Here is a 17,080-nt window from a genome sequence, read left to right on the forward strand (position 1 = left end):
GAGGTTTTTGGGTTTCGCCAATTACTATAGAAAATTCATAAAAAAAATTTCTAGTATTGTCAAACCTCTGACTGATCTCACCAGGAAAGGTGCTGATGCGGTTCAGTGGTCTTCTGAGGCCATTGAAGCTTTTGTGTATCTCAAGGAGAGGTTCACCTCTGCTCCCATCCTTATGCAGCCTGATGTTACTAGGCCGTTTTTGGTTGAGGTTGATGCTTCCTCTGTGGGGGTTGGTGCAGTATTGTCTCAGGATAACGGGGATGGATTACATCCCTGTGCCTTTTTTTCAAAAATTTTTTCGGAGACTGAACTGAATTACGATATTGGTAATCGGGAATTATTGGCTATTAAACTCGCATTTGAACACTGGCGCCACTTCTTGGAAGGTGCGGAATTTCCCGTTCAGGTTCTTACGGATCATAAAAATCTGATATATCTTGATGCTGCCAAGCGCCTGAATGCCCGTCAGGCTAGGTGGGCACTGTTTTTCTCGCGGTTTAATTTCTCCGTTACTTACATCCCTGGTACTAAGAATGTTAAGGCGGATGCCTTGTCTCGCAGTTTTTCTCCCATAGTCGGTGCTGAGAAAGAGGAGAACATTTTACAAGAAGGTGTTGTGATAGCTGCTTTGGACTCCGTTTTGGAAAATGAGATTCTTAAAGCACAGGAGAATGCCCCTTCTAACACTCCTCATGGGAGGTTGTTTGTGCCTGGGACCTTTAGGAGAGATTTGTTTGTTGAGTGTCACGAATCTCGGTTGGCAGGTCATCCCGGAATCTCTGAGACCAAGAGACTGGTGGGTCGCAGTTTTTGGTGGCCTGGATGGCAGAAGGAAGTCATTAAGTGGGTGCGTCAATGTACTATATGTGCTAGATCTAAGTCCTCACATACTCCTGCTGCGGGGTTGCTTTGTCCTTTGGAGGTTCCCAGTGCTCCTTGGACACATTTGGCTATGGACTTTATAACTGACCTTCCCCCCTCTGAGGGTTTTACTGTCATCTGGGTGGTCGTGGACCGTTTTAGCAAGATGTGTCACTTAGTTCCTTTCGTCAAACTGCCCTGCGCTAAAACTCTCGCTAAGGCCTTTGTCAAGGAAATTGTCAGACTTCATGGCGTTCCTACTGACATTGTTTCTGATAGGGGTCCTCAGTTCGTGGCTCATTTTTGGCGTGCCTTTTGTGATAGGTTGGGAGTTCATTTGTCGTTCTCGTCCGGATATCATCCTGAATCTAATGGCCAGACAGAAAGGAAAAACCAGGATGTTGAGCAGTTCTTGCGTTGTTTTGTGGCAGACAATCAAGAGGGGTGGTCTGAGTTTCTGCCACTTGCTGAATTTGCTCTGAACAATCATACATCTTCTTCTGCTGGTTGTTCGCCTTTTTTTTGTTGTTCTGGGAGACATCCGTTGTTTGGGTCGTTCTCCAAGTTGGGATCTGCCGTGCCTGAGGAGGAGAATTTTTCCGGTGATTTGGAGAGAGTTTGGACGGATGTGCGTGGTAATCTTCAGGAGGCCAACAGAAAATCTAAAGACTACTTTGATAGGAAACGACAGGAGGTTTTGTTCGCTGTTGGTGACATGGTTTGGTTGTCCTCTAGGAATCTGCGGTTGAGGATTCCTTCAAAGAAATTGGGTCCCAAGTTTGTAGGGCCCTTTAAGGTGCTTCAGGTTGTCAACCAATCTGCTGTTAGGTTGGAGGTTCCTACCTCCTGGAGAATTAATCCGGTATTTCATGTCTCTCTGTTGAAAAAAGCTGTTGTATCGGATTGTGACGCCTCTGCCTCTGTTCTTCCGGTGGTGGAGGACGGGGAATATGAAATTTCTCGCATCCTTAACTCTAGACGGTATAGAGGTAGTTTGCAGTATCTTGTGGCCTGGAAAGGTTTCGGTCCCGAGGATAACTCTTGGGTGAGGTCGGATGATGTTTCCGCGTCCAGACTTATCAGAGCGTTTCACAGGAGATTTCCTGATAAGCCTGGTCCTAGGGGATCCGGAGGATCCTCTTAGAAGGGGGGGTACTGTTAGAACCTTGCTCTTAGGTTTTTTTTCCTTTGCTGGTCACATGACCTTGATGGCCTATTTAATCCTGCTCCGCCCTTCTGGCTTTGCTGGACTTCATTGTATATCTACTTTCTAGCTAGCCTGTGCTCTGTGTCTTGCTCTGTTAGTTTGCTTGGTCTACTGACCTCTATGTTCTATATATTTTGTTTGTTCGTCTGTCTGCTACTATTTCTGTTAGGAGGTGTCCCATATTCCTCCCAGTCCTTAGTACTTGTAGGGATTCCTTCCCCACATCTATAGGTCTCCGTACAGACTAGCTTAGGACTTTAGCAGGTCTGATCGCAGGATCAGGTTCCCTGTTACATCGTAGGGATTAAGCTGAGTTCTATCGTAGGGACAGATCTCCTCTCTTTCCTTAGCTCTGGTAGCAGAACATAACAGTATGTGGTTGTACAGATCTACCAGGTCAGGTAGTAGGTCTGGCCACTGATTTCTCTCCTCTAGTGGTAAGGTCTTTAGCAGGTCGATGACAATGTTATTCATCTTTTCACAGAGACTGTTGGTTTGTGGGTGGTACGGTGTAGTCATGATCTTTTTACACCCATACAAATGTCAGAACTCCTTGAACAGTTCGGCTTCAAAGGCTGAGCCTTGATCTGTCAGCACCTGCTCCGGGTATCCATGGGGCCTGCAGAAGTACGCCTGAAACGTCTTCGCCACAGTTTCTGCCATCAGGTCCTTGACGGGGGCGACCACCAGGAACCGGGAGTAGTGATCCACCATGGTCAGGGCATAGGAATATCCTGACCTGCTGGGTGACAGCTTGACATGATCCAGGGCCACGATCTCCAGTGGTCGAGTTGTCTTGATGGGTTGCAGGGGTGCCTTCTGGCTGCTTTAGTCTTTTCTTCTGAGGCTACAGGGTCCACAATTCCGGCACCACCTCTCAATGGAACTGCGCATTCCTACCCAATAAAACCGACACTTCAGCAGGGTTTCTAGCTTCTTCCAGCCAAAGTGCCCCGCCTGATCGTGGTAGGCCTCCAACACCATCTGGATGTCTGTCTTGGGCACCACTATCTGCCATACCATCTCATGGGTTTTGGGGTTGACGTACCTCCGGCACAGCTTCTCTCGATAGATGAACAGCCGGCTCTTCTCACTCCACAGCTGCTTGGCTTGGAGAGACGCTTCCTTCTCCAGGGAGGAACCTTCCTGGGTTATCAGTTCCTTGATACGGCTGACAACCGGGTCGCTGTCCTGGGTCTCCTTCCAGCTGTGGTGAGGCAGGGGGTTTAACGTCTTACCACGTTGCCTCCTGGAGGCTCGTTGCTCGTGGACCATCCCATTCCGATGAAAGGCAGGTAGTTCAATCTCTTCCAAGTCATCCACTTCTTCTTCAGTGTCCGACTGGTGAGGCATCCTGGACAGGGCATCGGCGTTGGCGTTCTTGCCGCCTGCCCGGTACTTAAGAGTGAATTGGTAGTTTGACAGCCTAGCCATTCATCGTTGTTCCATGGCTTCTAGCTTGGCTGTCTCCAGATGAGTCAAGGGGTTGTTATCAGTGAAGGCAGTGAACTTACTGGAGGCTAGGTAGTGCTTGAACCGCTCGGTGATGGCCCAGACCAGGGCCAGGAACTCTAACTTGAAGCTGCTATAGTTCTCCGGATTCCTCTCGGTCGGGCGGAGCTTCCTGCTTGCATAGGCGATCACCTTTTCTCGGCCATTCTGCTTCTGACTCAGTACAGCTCCTAATCCTTCGTTGCTGGCATCAGTGTACAGCAGGAACGGTTGGCTGTAGTCAGGGTAGGCTAGGATCTCTTCGCCAGTCAGGATCTCCTTCATCACCTTAAAGGATTCAGCTTGCTCCTTACCCCACTGGAACGGGGGATTTCTGCCTCTGGGGGACTGTCCTACCAGGAGGTCTTGCAGAGGCGCCGCTTTCTTAGCATAGTCCTTCACAAACCTCCGGTAATACCCGACTAGTCCCAGGAACTGACGTACCTCCTTGAGGCTCTTCGGCTCCGGCCATTTCTGGATGGCAGTGACCTTCTCCGGGTCTGGTGCTACTCCCTCTAGCCTAACAATGTGCCCCAGGTACTGTACCTTTCTCTTGAGCAGGTGGCACTTCGAGGGCTTCAGCTTCATCCCATACCGGGACAGCGACTCAAATACCTCTGCCAGGTGCTTCAAGTGGTCCTCATACGTTTTGGAGTACACTATCACGTCGTCCAGGTATAGTAGTACAGTCTCGAAGTTGCGGTGTCCCAGGCAGCACTCCATCAATCTCTGGAACGTTCCGGGGGCATTGGAGAGTCCAAACGGCATACTATTGAACTCGCAGAGTCCCATCGGGGTGGTGAAGGCCGTCTTCTCCCGATCCTCCTCAGCAACAGCCACTTGCCAGTACCCACTAGTGAGGTCAAGGGTGGAGAAGTAATTTGCAGACTTTAAGGCAGCCAGGGATTCCTCTATACGTGGTAAAGGGTATGCATCTTTATGTGTAATGCGATTTACTTGTCTGTAATCTACACACATTCTCATGCTTCCGTCCTTTTTCCTGACTAGAACTAGGAGAGCTGCCCAGGGACTACAACTATCCCTTACTACCCCTGCCTTCTTCATGTCGTGCAACATCTCCTTCGCCTTCTGGTAGTGTGCTGGTGGTATAGGCCTGTAACGTTCTTTGATGTGTGGATGGTCACCTGTGGGGATATGGTGTTGAACCCCCTTAATCCTCCCAAAGTCAAGTGGGTGCTTACTGAATACCTGCTCGTATTCCTGAACCACCCGGTGTACACCCTGTTTCTGATGGGCAGGAGTAGTGTCTGTCCCAACATGGAGCTGTTGACACCAATCCTACACCTGGGTTGCCGGGTCATTATCCTCCACTTCGTCTGGTGAGGTTAAGGACTCCGCCGTGTGTATGGAATTGTTATTTACTGTGTACAGTTTGGCAACAGTGGCATAGCGTGGTAATCTAACCTCGTCCTCCCCATAGTTTAGGAGGCGTACGGGCACCCTCCCATTGCGTACATCCACTACCCCTCTAGCAGTCAAGAGTGTAGGCCTATGTTCCGAGCTAAGGGGCTCTACTACCGCCTGGTAGCTCCGTCCTTTGAGACCTATTGCTGCTCTACACCAAATCAGCATTTCACTCATCGGGGGAATCACAATGGGTACCGGGTCTGTCACCCATACATTACCAATTTCACCGCCTGTTAGCTTTACCTGTTGCTGGTACATAAGGGCTCGGATTTCTTTCTGCAGCGCCCTTCTCTGCCCTGGTCTGGCAGTGTCAGCTATCTGTTGGAGCAAGAACACCACTTCTCCCAAACAGTTACTAACAATATTAGTGCCAAGTACCATATACAAGTTGGTATCATCAGGATTAGTCTCTACTACAATTAGTCCCTGGTCCTTCAGTTCCACTCTTCCCACCTTTACTGCCACATCCTTAACCCCGACTAGGTTAAGGGGGAGGTCGTTTGAGGCATAAACGGAAAGGTTTGGAGCTGGTGGGCTTAGGTCATCCATGGACCAGAACCTTTTGTAGAGGACGTCAGGCATGATGGTTACCTGAGATCCTGTGTCCAGCAGAGCGGATGTCGCGATGCCGTCCAGCGCAACGGACAGGAAAGGTCTTCCTCCCACGAACCTGCTATACCAGTCTGATGGGCCTGGGGGGTCTACTCCTGGGTGTCGGCCCTCGGCCCCAGGGTTTTCTCGTTTAAAGGACAGCTCTGGATGGTGTGACCTGTCTTGTGGCAGCGGTGGCAGACAGGGTCCCTCGGTGGACGCGTTAGTCGCTGATCCTCCCACGGGGTGGCATTGTCCTCCTCCTCCTTCTCATCCAGGGGACATCCTCAGGGCTGTCAGCTAGCAGGATCCTCCCTTCTGCCTCGAGCTCCGTCCTCAGCTGCAGGGCACTCAGAACAGTGGTCAGGGTTTTGCTCAACTGACTCACTTCAGAGCGCAGGCTGTCCAGCTCACTAGGGGATGTTGCTGGAACTTTGGCTTCAGCAGCCACTGGGGAAAAGGTGGACACTACAGGCACTGGGGTGGCCCCACCCTGGTAACATTGGATAGCAGTTGTTTCCAGGGGCTGCAGTCCTTTTATAGCCATGTCCTTAAGGGTGTCAAAGGTGGCATCTGGATGATTCAGGGACCACCAACGCACAGTCCTGCTCTCCTCTTGGGACCTCAGTCCCCGGATAAACTGTTCCTGTGGCACCCCTGAGGGTTCAGTCGCCACAGGGGTACTGCACCTCAGACCGAGGTGTGGTATTTCCTCTCTGAGGTAAGGATGGAGCACCACACAGGACCCCACTACCCACTCAACACCACACTACTCCCGTTCTGAAGGGGGTTTAAAGCACAATGTGCTGCCCCGGTCCTGAATGGAGAAGTAGGGGGGAACCAAAGAAAGGGGGAACCTTGCAGTGAGTGAGGGTGGAGGAAGCGCTTTACTAAGCACTTAATAGATTCATATAAATATGGAGGCCATTTTAATAACCATGTTTTTGGTCGCAGTTCCCTGGAGTGGTTAGTCAGTACATGCTGCAGCTGTTCTAGGATTCCGTGATTCCCAGTCTCAGGCCTCGAGACTGGGGATTGGGGCAGAGTTGAGTTATAGCCAGCTCTGTTCTAAATCTTAGTCCATTTCAGAAGGCCAAGGAGGGGAGCAGAGGAGAAAAGCTCCACAGGCGAAAGGATCTCAGAGGGTGCGGACGGAGCGGAGTCGCCACCTGCTACCCTAATTCTGGCCCCGGCAGAGAGACCCTGCCGCAAGAGGGGGTACCGGTCCCCGATTATCTGACTTTGCACTTCACGTCCCTGTCAGAGAATTCCGGAGGCTGAAGTGGATCCCAGGGGGATATGGACGGAGCGGCGTACGCCACCTGTATCTCTTAATCTGCGTTTATCCAGAGGGACCCGGCCTAACACTACGTTCACACTACCAATAAGGGACCCAGTCAGTACGGGAGCTACAAGCTACCTTTATAGGACATCGCAGTACCCGTATGGGACTCAGTGGGGAACACAAGGCTTTTCAAGTTTAATGAGAGAGAGAGAAACACTCTGGTGCAGGGGTCCTGTCAAGTGCACCTGAACTACCCGGAGTGTGCTGAACCCCTTCCTAGTGGCCGCAGCGTGCTGTGAGAAGCAGAGGGAAGCTTTGCACCTGCTACTAAACTAACATGAGTAAAGCTTGGATGACTTCACCCCTGGCCTTTGTTATCCTTTCTTGCGCGGCCCTGCACACACCTCAAACCTCCAAAACTATACTTTCTCTCACTGCCCTGAGGCCTGCTCCGCCTGTGGGGAGTAGTACCAACCTGGCTGCCCCCTAACATCAACCTCAGTGGACTGCCGCAGCGCTGGTGGTAATCACCATAAACCACAGGTGGCGTAGTCGAGATACCACTCATCCTAAGAACAAAGCCCACTATTTTCATGCGACAACCCTGAGCACGGAACGGGTCGCGGCCATGACTGCATCCCCCCTCCCCTACAACCGACCCGGCTCCGAGTGACCCCCATCGCCCAGGGGGGGCGTCGCATTCCTTCAGCATGGGGCGTGTCCGGGGCTTCGCGCGCTTCAGCAGGTACGCCTCTCAGTTTCCTGCGGTTACACCCTTCTTCCCGCTCAGCGGCACAACAATGGCGGCGATCTTCGCCACAGTTAAATACACAGTTCTGATTAAAGGCGCACAGTACCCGGTGGCAATGGGCACAACACTCCGTCGTTGCAGCGGGCAAGGAATCCTGTTCGTGACGCTAGGAAGAGATGACGCGTCCAGGAAATTGGGGCGACTCAGCGCCCGGGCCTAGCTGACGGTGCTGGGGGATGCCGCGGTGGCCAGCTCCCGGGCCCGTACCCTGGAGTCACTCTTAAAAAGGCAAGGGAAGAATGGGGAAAAGGTGTATGGGATAGTGGATAGTTCGTGACGCCACCCGTGGTGTCTGGTGAGGGTCACCAGCGCTGCTACAGTCCTCTGAGGCCGGTGATGAGGCAACTTAGATGGTGTGGCTCCCCACAGGTGGAACAAAGCCTCAGGGCAGCGTAGGAGAGGGGGATGCAGGATAGAGGGGACCCAGCCGGGACGGAGGAAGAATAGGCACACACACACCAGTTCACTTCAGTACCTTTACTGGTGGTGTTTCAGGCACGATCCAGGGCACTGTAGGGTGAAGGGTGCATTTCAGGACTCTCCCCAGTGAGCGAGTGTGAGGCCTCCTGTTTCTTGCCTTTTCCTGATAAGTTTGTGACCTGCCTGGAGCTAGGCCTAACTTGGTCTCTGTCTTGCACCTGCTGACCTGGTGGTAGGGCCTTCTGATGGAGTTCACACTCCCTGGTTTCTTGGGCCTCAGTGACTCCTGACCCAGGTATATTAGTCAGCTTTTGGTGTTCCTGGGACATATAGTTCGCCAGGGGTTCCGGTAGTTTCTGCTGGCTCTTAGGGATCCCTGCAGACGCGGACCCGGTGTCCGGTAGATGCTTGTGGGGTGAGCTGGTTAAGCTCCTCTGCCCCCTATGTAGCTCACTACTCCACTTGCCTTCGGCCGCTTGGGGCCCTCGCTAGGCTTTACACTGGCAGTAGGCCTCGCTACTCTTCACCGCTCTTATGGCGTCGGCACGCCTTAGGCTCACTAACCTGAGCTCCCTGAGTCTAGGCTGGACTGGCAACTTCTCTGGCTGCAGCAGACTGACCTCCTCACAGACTAGACTCCAGACTGAACTGCCTAGCTCCACCTTCCCTTTTTATATCCCTATCCGGGCTCCCTGTGGTGGTCTGAGGTGGAAGGTGGAGGTGTGTGAATGTTACGAGGGCCTCTTGTGGAGGAATCCGTCCATGCACCACTCTAGGATCTGTGGCACTAATGCGCAACAGGGCGCCACATGGGCATCTTCCTCCCCCCTAGTGAACCTCAGCCAGGTCCTGGGTGTCTGCTGACGTACCAGTATGCTGCTCTGCAGGCGGAAGAATCTCTTACCTGGCGGTTCGGGATCGGGGCCTCTTGCTTTCCCTCGGTGGACGACAAACCACGTGATAACACAGTTCAGTAAAGTCTATGGCGCACAGGACCCGGTTATACCGGGCTTCGTGAATCCTGTTCGTGACGCCAAGTTGACGCGCCCCCTGGGCCGTGGGGTACTCGGTGCCGGGCCGGTAGATGCTGGGGGAGATGTCACAGTGGCGATGACCCGGTCTGTGACCCAGGGCGGTCAATGAAAGGGAATTTTATTGTTTTTAAAGTTTAATGTATAAAGTTTGTGACGCCACCTGTGGTATGCGGCTATGTGGGGCCGCTGCTGCGGTGCAGGTCCTCTGGAGCTGGTGTTACTGCAGCCGAGGTGGTTTGGCTCTCCACAGGTAGAGCTGAGCTCCAGGGCAGGAAGTAATGCTGTAACAGACGTTGCTGTGCAGTGTAGTGCAGGGGGTGATGGCGCAGTAATAATCAGTTCACAACTTAATGGCGGTTTCCTCTTATCTTTACTGGTGGTGATTAGACAAGCCGGGACTAGGGTACTGGCTAGAAGTGGAAGTCCGGGCCGCCTGGAAGCAAGTAAAGAATCCTCCTTGCCAGGTGAAGTTGGAGGCCTTCCCTTTCCACTAAACTCTTTGGCCCTGCTGCTTGTAGCGGTGCGGTGGCCCTCGTCCCTGAGTGCAACATCTTTGTGTTCACCCGTATGGCAGGCAGCTCAGGCCTTGCTGGTGCGTCGCTCCCACGTGGCGGTGCTGGGCCCTGCGGTGCTGCTGAGCCTCCGGGCGTCTGATGGGGCCAGGAGACCTGCAGTCTCCTGCTCTCCGGTTTCTGCTGCTGGGCCTTCAGTGCCCCACAGCCTCGGACTCCAGTGTCCGGTTCTCTGTGCTGATTTCTTCTGGGGTGAACTGCCGCGCAGCTCCAGTACCCAGCTCCTCTCTCGTCGACGTCCTCACTTCAACTCCTCACACTAAGTCTAATTAACCCCGCCTCCAGATCCCAGTTGCCAAGGGGAGGAGTTCCCCTTGCTGGTCTGGAGCCAGGAAAGTGTTGCATGCTTATCAAAACCTGATTAGGGGACCCCTACTTGCTTCCAGGCATGGCATCACCTCTTGTGAGGGAGGCAATGCCACTGTGGCAACGGGACCCCTGGGGTGCCACACCACCACTGTCACTAAGCAGTTTGTGTCTTGTTTTTAATTTTCCTTTTATTTTTAATTTTATGCTAATTTAACATTCCTCCAGCAATCTGAGGCAGCGAATAATATCTACAGATGCTTACCATGCTTTCTGCATACCAACATACAGCTCTAGGAATGATCAGCTTGAGTGAAGGATCAATATAAAACAATTTCCTTGTACTTTTATCTAGTCAAAATGTAATTTTATTAATTATATAATAATGACTTTTGTGTGGTTGCTGCATTTATGACATATTTATTGCATATATAATGTAAACACACAATGCGTTTTGTCTTCTTTCTTCTTTTTTTCTATTTCCTTCTATTCTTCTGCATTCCTATTATGATGGTGTCCTTTTGGAGATTAGTCTCATTTTATTTTAATCTCTACCTATACTCACCACTGGATCGTGAGCACGTGCCCTCTTCTCTGCCTCATGGGCGCTGTACCCCGGTGTCTTTATGGTGGTCTGGGCATGCTGGGAGTCTTTGTGCCTCCTGGTATGCTGGGGTTCAGCTTGACAGCTGGGGGCGGGAGTTCTGCGAGTGCGGTGATCTGTGCATGCACCTCCCACGCACTCTCGTTGGTGAGATAGGACCATGTGACCAAATCACATGGTATAAAGGTCCTACAGATGGGATTCCTCTACTTACCCTTGAGAAAGCGTGTGGTTAACATGCGAAACGTGCGTACGTAGGGCTCTGCACTTTCTGCTTGTGCATTCCCTGGGAGGCTTCACCTGCCACATGGGTAAGGTTTCTTTTTATTGAATTATTTGATGGTGGTTTTTCTGACATACTTTCATTTACACATGTGTGATTTATCATTGATTGTACTCATGTCAGGATTCCACCTATCAGTCGTAATATAATACCTTCTATACTTGCATGTGGTTTCCCTACCCCAGGGTTTTTGCTTGTTGCTATTTTGCCTGTCCTGGTTAGTTGTAAGAAAGTTTTTATCCAGAATTTAATATAAATGTATATTTTATACACACTCCCTTTGCTCCTCCTCTTTTCAAGCATTCATTTAGGAGTGTTCTAGATTTCTTTACATGCATTAATGATCTATGATGATCTAATTACTTGTATCTCAATATGCCTATGGGACTTGGATTTCACCTCTCCCTACTCTGCCTGATTCTGGGGTAGACTGTGATGAGCATAGGGTCCCAGGTCTTATACAGACCCGATGACGCTATCCGGCCAGCCAATCACAGTAATGACCCCCTGCCCTACTGTACCAGTGCGCCTCGTTTGATGTTTCATGTTCGTGTCCCTGTTTGCACCTACACTTATAAAGTGCCATGGAACCTAATGGCGCTATATAAATATATAATAATAATAATAATGCCACAACCAACATGGCTACGGCATTAGTGACTGGCAGGCAATCCCTGCTTGTTTATTGACTGTCTAAAAAGCACCAAACATGCAGGGCGGGGACTCGAGCTCCCGCCCGAGCTTTTTAAGAAAATACTCGTCGAGAAACAAACATCCCGAGCACAGTGATGCTCGGGCGAGTAATGACGAGCATGCTTGCTCATCTCTACTGAAATTGCCTGCACAATACAATGCAATATAGCAATATTGCACTGTATTGTAAAATTAGCATTTTCTATGAACCCCAGACACAATGTGGGCTTCATAGGTGTATATGATGCGCCCCCTGGGCCGTGGGGTACTCGGTAGCCGGGCCGGTCGTTGCTAAGGGAGATGTCACAGTGGTGGTGACCCGGTCCGTGACCCAGGGTGGTCAATAAAAAGGGGATATTTTATATGGGTTTTGTTATTTAGAGTTCGTGACGCCACCTGTGGTATGCAGCTAAAGGGAGCCGCCGCTGCGGAGCAGGTCCTCTGGAGCTGATGTTAGTGCAGCAGTGTTGGTGTGTCTCTCCACAGGTAGAGCTTAGCTCCAGGGCAGTGTAGGGGTTGTATGAAGTGATGCTGGGCATTGTAGTGCAGGAGTGATAGCGCAGCAGCAATAACTGACAGACAGTGGGGTGCAGTCTTCTGAGTTTACTCACAGTTCTTAAGTTCCTCAGGTTGCACTGTACAGGTTACAGCCTCCCACGTCGCGCTGCGTTCATCAAGCAGGGGTTCAGCAATCCCTCAAGCAATTCAAGAGTACTTAACGGGAGCCCTTTCTATATGTTCCTCCCTCTTCCCGCGATGGGTCTCTCCCTCCTGCCCTGCGCCTCGCCAAACAAAGCTCCAAAATGGTATCCTCGGATCCTTCAGGGCAATCTGGAGTGCCCTGATCCTATATGGCTACCTTTCTTGGCTACTTGAGTGCGGATGTGGCAGCTGCACCTTGAAAGTACAGAAGCCTCCGGTTTCTAGAAGAGACCTGAAGTAACACGACTAGCCCAGGGACCGGTTCCCTTCTTGCGGCCTGATCCCTCCACCGCCTGGCAAATTCGGGTGTACGGGTGGCCTCCAGCTCGGTCCGTACCCCTGGGATCCCTTCTAGTTCCTGGAGCCTTTCTCCTCCACTAACCTCTTTCTCTCCTGGGCCTCTCTTACTAGGCCCCAATCTGGAGCAGAGCTCCTGAAGAGACTCTGCTCCCCAGACTGCTCCTCAGCACTCTCACTCACTGACTGCCTACTCCTACCAAGATGGCCCCCTTTTATATACTCCTAACAAGTGCTCCCCTAAACTACGTCCTACACCCACTCCCCCTCACTCTGGTTCCCCCCACTCTAGCCAGGGATAGGGCTCAGCAGAAAAGCAGTGTATCTTGCCCTTCCAGCCGGTCTGGAGTTGTGTGGCGTTGGATGCAGGTGTTAGGGTCCCGGGCTGTACTCCATCCTTACCTGAGAGGGAGACACCACACCTCTGATTGAGACGCAATACCTCTGTGGCGACTGAACCCTGAGGGGCGCCACATGTAAGGGGGCATTCAGTTAGTCCATGGCTCCCATTGTAACACCATCTCCATTCAATTGCCAACCTATTAATGCTTCTGTCACAATTAGAGCGGCATCTAAGGGTTTAAACTGCTATACCTTATCGCACCAGTTAGACTCATGTGCAGGCGGTGCAACACCTCCTGAGCCCGTTCCATACATGCAGTGTGCCCAGAGCTGAATGGGATCACTAGGGCTCAGGCACTTATCAGTGTTCACCAGGTGGTGGCACAAACCTGTCCATGAATATAGGCCCAGACGCTCATTAAGGTTGGGAAATCCACCAATTCAAGTAGTTTGATTTCGAACTCCAATTGCCTTTATTGTTCCCTGCAAATAACCTGCCACCAAAGTGGCCAAACAAAGTGTTAGTGGGTATAGGGGGGTGGAGAGATATAGTTATTGGCCAAACCAGAGTTATACGCATTACAAAGCCATACATGTCATAGAGGCAGATAGGTAGATGAGTTCATGTAGGTGATATGGGGGCCTTGATGAGAGCCTGGTTGGTCCCATTAATTTTGCTATTGTGTGGCGAAAGGCATGTGTCGGACTACTATATCCAGACTGACTGCATTGTTAGCTAGGCTGTAGGTAGGGAATCAATCTAGGAGGATCTGGTAAATCTTTTTATTTTGTTTCAAGGACGAAATTCTCCAATTGCCAAAAATGTTACATTGGAATCCCTCATACAGTAGTGTTCAAAATAATAGCAGTGTGTTCAAAAACATGAGTTAAGCACAACATCGTAATACTAGCTTTTATTTCCATGCATTGGGAACATTGCACACTGTTTTCTAATTGAAAACATGAAGAGGAATGTATATAATTGTTAACGACTTTACAGAAAATAGCAAAAAATGAATATTGGGCTGTTCAAAAAAAATAGCAGTGTTTGCATTTGTCTTTACAAACTCACAATTGTACTCCTTTTTTTTAAAGATTTAGCATTCCTGTGAATCACTAACCCAATATTTAGTTGTATAACCACAGTTTTTTACAACTGCTTCACATCTATGTTGCATAGTCAACCAACTTCTGGCATCTGTCAACTGTTATTGACTACATCCCACAATTTTTTGCCACTTGTTAGCTTTGCCTCAAACTGCATTTTTGATGTCACCAAGATTTTGCTCATTTACTGGTGATATGCCCTTGAAACTTCCATTTCAAGGGCATATCCTCTTCAGCGTAAGGCAACATGACCTCTTTGAGTATTTTAATATATGCAAACTGGTCCATGATCCCTGGTATGCGGTAAATAGGTCCGGCACCATAGTAAGAGAAACATGTCCATATCATGATGCTTGCACCATGCTCCACTGTATTCAGAGTGTACTATGCCTATGCAGAGTTTGGGGGTCGTCTGACAAACTGTCTGCGGCCCTTGGACCCCAAAGAACAATTTTACTTTCATCAGTCCACAAAATGTTTCTCAATTTCTCTTTAGGCCAGTTGATGTGTTCTTTGGCAAATTGTATCTGCTCCAGTACATGTCTTCTTTTTAACAGTGGGACTTTGCGGGAAATTCTTGCTAAGAGATTAGCTTCACACAGGCGTCTTCCAACTGTCGCAGTACTCACAGGTAACTTGAGACTGTCTTTGATCATCCTGGAGCTGATCATTGGCTGAGCCTTTGCCCTTCTAGCTATACTTTGATCCATTTGAATGGTAGTCTTCCGTTTTCTTCTACATCTGTCTGATTTTTGCTTTCCATTTTAAAACACTAGAGATCATTTTAGCTTAACAGCCTGTCATTGTCTGCACTTCTTTATAAGTTTTACCCTCTCCAACCAACTTTTTAATCAAAGTACGCTGTTCTTCTGAACAATTTCTCGAACGACCCATATTTCTCAGGTTTTCAAGGAGAAACGCATGTACAACAAGTGCTGGCTTCATCCTTAACCCTTTCGCAACCTTGGGTTTTGTCGTTTTTGCTTTTTCGTTTTTTGCTCCCCTTGTTCCCAGAGCCATAGCGTTTTTATTTTTTGGACAATATGGCCGTGTGAGGGCTTATTTTTTGCGGGACAAGTTGTACTTTTGAACGCCAATGGGAAAAAATTCCAAGTGCGGTAAAATTGCAAAAAAAGTGCAATATCACAGTTGTTTTTTATTTATTTTTTTACCACGTTCACTGAATGCTAAAACTGACCTGCCATTCTTATTCTCCAGGTCATTATGAGTTCGTAGACACCAAACATGTATAGGTTATTTTATATTTAAGTGGTGAAAAAAAATTCCAAAATTTGTTAAAAAAAAATAGCGCCATTTTCCGAGACCTGTAGCGTCTCCATTTTTCGTGATCTGGGGCTGGGTGAGGGCTTATTTTTTTGCGCGCCGGGCTGACATTTTTATTGATAACATTTTGGGGTAGATCCGATGTTTTGATCGCCCGTTATTGCATTTTATTGCAATTTTGCGGCGACCAAAAAACGTAATTCTGGTGTTTAGAATTTTTTTCTCGTTACACCGTTTACCAATCGGATTAATTCTTTTTTTATATTGATAGATGGGGCGATTCTGAACGCGGCGATACCAAATATGTCTATGTAGGTTTTATTTTTTTATGTTTTATTTTGAATGGGGTGAAAGGGATTGATTGATTGATTGATTTAAACTTTTATATATTTTTTATATTTTTAAAAACATTTTTTTTCACTTACTGCATGCTTCAATAGTCTCCATAGGAGACTAGAAGCAGCAGTTGTCTGATCGGCTCTGCTACATACAGGGGACCAGCAGATCCCCTGCATGCAGTAGAAATGGTCCTGTGCTATGAGCACCGACCACTAGGTGGCGCTCATAGCGACCAGATCATGACAACCACAGGCGTCTGCTGCAGACCCTGGGTTGTCATGCCCGCCAATCGGCCACCCGCGATCACGTGACGGGGTCGTCGATGGGCGGGGCTTATGACGCGCAACCCGGAAGCGCTCGTTAAATGCCGCTGTCGGAGATTGACAGCAGCATTTAACTGGTTAACAGCCACGGGTGGATCGCGATTCCACCCGCGGCTGTTGCGGGCACATGTCAGCTGTAAGAATCAGCTGACATGTGCTCGGTTCAGTGAGGGCTCAGCGCAGCAGCCCTCACTGAACGGGGGGTACGCAAATGTGCGTACTAATACGGCATGGGTTGTAAAGGGGTTAAATAAGGACCACCTGATTCACAGCTGTTTCTTCACAGAATGATTGACCTCGCTAATTGAACTCCACACTGCTATTATTTTGAACACTACTGTAAACCAGGATATACAGAGGGTGAAATAAGTATTGAACAAGTCACCAATTTTCAAAGTAAATATATTTCTAACGGTGTTATTGACATGAAATTGTCACCAGATGTTGAGAACAAGCCACCCAATCAACAGGCAAAGATATCAAACCATAGATGTCCATAAATTAGGTTATGTGTAATACTGACATATTTATTACACAACAAATAACCAATAGTCAATAATAATACCGTGAAGAGAGGGGTTCTGGGAGCTACCAGATCTGGCACCACATTACTTAATTCTCCATTGACCATTTTATCATCAGCTATCAAACCTCAGCTTGACGGCACCACACTACCATTGTACATGGTGGGTTAATCACATCACAAGCTACCAGTGTCAGACCCCATCCAAGCCAGGTGCCAGATGAGCCCCTATTCAACTTGATAATGAAGGGAACCATCCATATGATTCCCCCACCAAAAATTCTATAACCTACTAGAAGGACCCAGCCTCCAGCCACAACGAACGGTCCTGAAACCTCAGACCCGAGCCGTGACCACCCAACAAGACCAAAGCTCGCCCTATCCCTTACTGAAGGGCGAGCGCCCATAAATCTATCCCAACTGCATTCAAGTGCTGCCATCATTCACATCATTCAATCAGAAATTCCCCTCACCAGATTCCAACTCGTGATGTCTAACATAAATTCCCACATTAAGCACCATTAAAGCTGATATGGTCCTGATCACCTTAATCCTGACCCTATTGATCCCTTTTTAT

This window comes from Phyllobates terribilis, unplaced genomic scaffold (assembly GCF_046119375.1).
Source record: "Phyllobates terribilis strain yellow unplaced genomic scaffold, ASM4611937v1 Scaffold_2__4_contigs__length_985480577, whole genome shotgun sequence".
NCBI lineage: Eukaryota > Metazoa > Chordata > Amphibia > Anura > Dendrobatidae > Phyllobates > Phyllobates terribilis.